The sequence below is a fragment of the Anguilla anguilla genome, chromosome 4, assembly GCF_013347855.1.
Source record: "Anguilla anguilla isolate fAngAng1 chromosome 4, fAngAng1.pri, whole genome shotgun sequence".
NCBI classification, from domain to species: domain Eukaryota; kingdom Metazoa; phylum Chordata; class Actinopteri; order Anguilliformes; family Anguillidae; genus Anguilla; species Anguilla anguilla.
This window is the reverse complement of record NC_049204.1, coordinates 10,767,428-10,772,856: the sequence shown is the minus strand read 5'-3', so window position 1 is coordinate 10,772,856 and position 5,429 is coordinate 10,767,428. Positions and strand designations below refer to the sequence as shown.

General features: G+C 40.7%; 1 long non-coding RNA gene across 1 annotated transcript; it reads right to left on the bottom strand.

Moving 5' to 3' along the window:
* Window positions 1-936: 936 nt before the first annotated feature.
* LOC118226560 lies at window positions 937-5,134 on the bottom strand. Its single transcript, XR_004765057.1, has 4 exons — window positions 5,050-5,134; window positions 3,012-3,482; window positions 2,512-2,568; window positions 937-1,071 (listed from the first exon to the last, which is right to left on the bottom strand). It is a non-coding gene; the product is annotated as an uncharacterized LOC118226560 (long non-coding RNA).
* Between the last annotated feature and the right edge of the window lie 295 nt (window positions 5,135-5,429).

Genomic DNA, 5,429 nt, shown 5'->3' with positions numbered 1-5,429 from the left:
CAATGATTTATTGTCAGTTTCCCAGACTGCTTAACAGGGCCTTTAAAAATGCCAGGTCTTTGGTGGCTAATGAATGCATTTCAAACTAGAATTTCCTTTACATTGATGAAAAAACTGAAATGTGCATTGATTCATATTTAGTTTATAGGTTATTTTACAAATAACAACATTTTAACACTGATGTTATAGTAGTGAAGGCCTTTAAGTGCTGGTTGTAAAATTAGGAATACGATCGGTCATTTACTACAGCCCTTTGCAACCCGACTTTCTTTACTGCAGTATTTCAGGGTGATGACGGGGGAGGTACCTGGAGTATTAATTATATCTGTCAGTACCCACAATTCTCCTTCTCTTCTCCACCTTTGTAACTATGGAAACAACTTAACAAGGCCCGCTGTGCCTCAGGTGTGGAGGAACTTCTGTATTATGACTTGAAAGATGTATGAGAAACATGAGAGTGGGAAGGAAGGGGAAAGACAGAGAGACGGAGATGTATCTGTTGAGACGGAGAGACATAAAGAGCAAGAGATCGATTTTGTGGTGCACAAACTTTATACCAGCCAGTAACTTCTCTAAAGGGACACATCAAGCTTTATGTGCACGTAATTATTTCACCTCCTCTTAATGTTAAGAATTGGACATTCAAAGAATCGTTTTCCTTTGCAGCCTCGTAGGCTAGGTGTGCAAGGGGGAGTCGTACCCACGCGGTTTTACAGGATAATAAAATCATAATCCATTCCTCTGAAATACAGATCCTAATCTTGTTTTTTTTTTTTTCCTTCTTCTTCTTCTTCTTCTTCGTCTTTGACAGGCACTCTCTTTGGTAAACAACAGACAGCAGAATCAAATTTACTGTGCTAATACCCCAGGAACGCAAGTCAATGAAGTCCTGCAGGAACCGTTTAAAGCACGAGGGCAGTGATTCATTCGGCAAGGTATGCAAGAGATGCCATCGACGTTATAAGATGGCCTGCAGGATGCTTCTTCGCTCATTTGAAGTCGGTACAAATCGTGAGGGAATAATATGGATGCTTTGGAGTCGGGGTATTTTTGGAGGCAGTGAGACAGCATCTAATGAAAGATAGATGAAAAACCGAATGTGAGTGCATAAAAGTTTCAAATGTGAGCATTTCAGAGAGGCACTTGCAATGTCCAAACATGCAATATGCTGTAGCAATAACAAGTGATAACAAACAATGCATCTAATAATGGAGGTTGTAACAGAATTAGTCTGCAACTTTGCAATGAAATTAGGACTGCGGGATTAGATTAAATCCTCTGAGAGGGTTGTGTTTTGGTTGCAGTGCTGTATTTGTATGCTCAGTAGGGGCTATAATCAGTGTGATTTTCACAGCTAGCATGCTACCTTTTATCTGTTTATATAGCTGGGTAATTGCTGAAATGATCCAGGGTGAGGGCTCTGCTTTAAGGCACAAATGCAGTGTTCTGTGCAGCAGTTGGTGATGTAACCATGCATACCATCTTGTTCACTGTCATACTGCAGACCTGCATTGACTACCAGCCAGGCTATATTGAAAAGGTTAGAACACATGGATCTCAGCGCTGAATAAGGAAGGTGGTTGCTAGCAGCTTCTTGTCTTCCTGATAGCAACATTTCTCTTTCAATTCATGGCCAGAATGCATTTCAGTATCTTTTTAGCTTTCGTCACCATTTCTTGAACAATTTTATAATTCAGTGGCTTGGGAAGATATTTGTGATTCACGGATAATACACATCCCTGTTGACTATCTTTAGGGATGAGATCTGAACATAGGCAATCTCTGGAATGAAAAATATTAGGTGGCGTCAAACAGACAGAGACAAATATCTATTGAACAACATTTTTTTATTATTATATTTCTAATGCACTTTTTCTATCCTAGACATCACTGAAAAACTGTATCCATCATTGCTTATCCAGAGAATTCAGAGATAAAGAATGCGTGTTATATTTTATATCTTTGAATAGTGCTTATTAATCTTGATATTAACCTATATATATATATATATATATATATGTGTGTGTGTGTGCGTGTGCGTGTGCGTGCGCACCCGTGTGTATGTCTGTGTATACAGTATATATATATATATATATATATAAACAGACATACAGTACACATACACTGAAAGGTGTTGAATGCAAAGCAAAATTCCAATTGACTGAAAATTGTCAAGACAAAATAGCTTTATGTTGTGCAAATCACTGTCAAAGGTTTTATGTATGGTGTTTGATTATCTGCTACACTGAAGGCATGTTGTCTTATGTTGACAGATGAAGAAATAGATTTAGAAAGGAAAGCAAAGGAATGTGGAGGGATAAGAGAGTATTGTTCCTGACACTGCAAGATAATTATATGGCATGTGCAACTCCTTGCTACTTTAGCTTGTAAGCAAGTAGCTAAGGAGCTTCGTCATGAAAACCAGATCATATAAGGGCCAATACCATTATGGATATGGATGTAAATGCATGTAAATCCTCTGCAGGATTCAAATGCAGAACCATAACTTACTTCCATTCGTTTTGGAAATTTGGACATAAGAAGCCTTTTTGATGGACCAAACAAAATCTGTGAAAGCAAATGGAGAGCTGTCATTACTGTGTCCAGGCAAGAACATTAAATAATATCATTCTTTTTTAGGGTGAAATGATATAATATCCCTTTAAGAGGTTTATACTGAATTTTGCTTCTGTCCAAATAGCCTGCCATCTTGTTCACTCTACCAACACGTGTTCAGAAATCACTCATAATAATATGTTATGAGTTTTACTTGTTCATAAAAATAAAGTTTCACTAATTCACTAATTTGGTACGGCAGACTTTCAGTTAATTTACATAACAAATCAATACAGAAAACAATATTTGTCTCAGTCTATTCTTCCACAGGAGCAATCATGCAGGAGTTTTTGTCATCCTTAATGAATACTCAACTTTGCAATCTATTTTCAGGCTTCTCAAAACAGACAAAGCTTTCTGTCAACCGGATTCAGAAAACCCGGCCCGTTTCCCACCTTGTCCATGTGAAACCATCTGTGCTGTCCAGAGAAGTCCCTGTTTGAGAAGACGAGTTTGGATCCAGGGTGTTTACGCGACTCCGTCTTGCGCAAGCTGTTTGGGGTCGGAGAGACGATGCCACTGCTGCTCAAAGAGAAACGCAAGTCTGGGCTTCTCCGTTGCTGCGGAGCAGATGTGTGTTTGTTTACAGAACCGAGAAACATAAGGCAGCCCCTAGTTGGAAAGTCAGAATAAAAGAAGAGTTGAATCTCTGTTGAACTGCTCAGCCACAAGCCAACTGCTAGGTTCAGTAGGAGGAGGAAGAACATATTGTTCTGGATCTGTTTGAAGCTTTCTGAGTTTTGGCTTTTGGTTATTTAGGCATTCGCTATCTGCTGTCACTGTGGAAGATCTTCACATGCATTCTCAAGTAGTGCCACTTCTCCATCGATGTAACTTCTGGCATACAGCATCCTCCAAGTAGACCGCTTGATATAACATATAAAACATTTTTACTTGGTTTATGATTCAATTTTTCTAAGACAATATCAAATGTATTAAGTCATAATTGTAAAAAAAAAAAACCCTAAATAAATAAAATGGGAAACACATAATTGCAAAACACTTATGATTAGAATAATGACATGCATCATTTATTAATCTGTACAAAAGTGGCCTCCTAAAAAGCTTCCTTAAACAAACATCAATGCACTTACGGGTAAAAGTAAACCATTCCTGATGCAATATTTATTGTGTTCCACGTCAAGTTTAAAAATGAAAGTATCTTGCGAGAAAAATGAGGGAATTTTCCTTGTCCCCTGTTGAGTCTTGAATTCACACATGTGAATGCATACGTACATGTGCACAAAAATGCAAATACACACACACGCATGCACACACACACACACACACACAGCTTTTACTTTGTCTTTCATCAGCCTTCCTTCTCTTCATCACTGCTCTCTCATGCCATTAAAAGCTTTAGGTACGGCCCGTTTTTTTCTTGTATGTGCTATCATTTTCTAATGTTTGCCCAAATTGAACGGTTTCTCCACACGGCATCTTGAGAAAGCTATGGGTAATTAACTTCCCCCTACCTTGATTAAATAAAAGCTGCTGCATGAAATCACACCTTACAATAGCAGAGTGAGAGACTCACATTATATGGAATACTAACTGATTATGTGGAAAATCACTTACTACAGCAACAAATCCATTCCTTTTCATAACTCTATCTAAAAGCCAGACTTTTTAAACTAGCTGAACAGTATCGAAACAAAACACTTATCTGAGCCACAAAGACCATTGCTTTAGCCGGTGTATTGAATGAGCAAAAGCAAGCCTATGGCAAATTTTGGCCAACATGCATAACTTGGTACAAGCCAAAGGATCCAAGTTCTTTGTGGAGCCGTGCAATTTCATAATAAAAGCATTAGTTCATTTGTATTTTGATTAGGAATCATCTGTACGGGGGCAACGCCTTCCCTCACAGAACCTCTTTGTATTTCTTCAAAAGAAATCAAATAAAATAAATGAATAAAAACATGCTGGCGTTTTTGTACCAGTTATTAGAGTCGTAAGCATCACACGAGCAGCTGGAGGGTTGCCAGCTCTCACGGTTTTGGCATGAGACACGCATTCGGGCTCTGTGTCACACTCTCACACTGGCCAAGCACAACTCACGCCGAATAAAAAGCCGATCCCTGAGTAAACAAATTATGCATCAGCTCTCCGGACAAAGTGAGTTTGGTTCATTAACATTTCAGGGACAACGCTACCTATCTTTGACATAACCTGCCCCCACCCCCCAGCCACAAATGCAGTAAATCTCACTCCAGCCAGCTGACCAATGTTGGAAACTCTGCAGCTAATTGCGAGCTCTTAAATGATGTAAAAACAAGTATCGCCTTACTTCTTACATTCTTGTGAGAGAGGCATGGCTGGTGCTATAGTCAGTGCCCATACGTGCCTAAAGGAATGAGGCTTATTACAGCCCTTACCTCTCATTAGCTAAAATGGGCCCCGCTCCCTTCGGCTTTCATGCGAAGGGCTTACTGTAATAGCGGCACCTCTGTCTGGACGATCTCGCGCTCCGTTTTCCATTGAAAGTGTGTAATTGAGATTTGTCGCCGCGTGATCCCTGTAATCTCCGTACAGAAAGGGAAATGGCTGCTCCTTCCAAAAAAAGCCGGGGCGACGTGGCTGTCAGAGCGCCCGAGGCCCGCCTCTCGCCGGCTGCAGAGAGGCCGCCCCGCTGCGCCCCCCACAAAAGGGCCCCGCCACCCCGAAAAGGCCGCCAATCACAGCAGGCCGGCGAGCCGTGGAAAATGTCAAGCACGGCAAAGTTCACCGCGGCATTGTGAGGCTCCGGCACAATAGCAGTACCCATCATGCACTGCCTCCCGCACGGTCTCTCCCGCGTAGTGCAGAGAGAG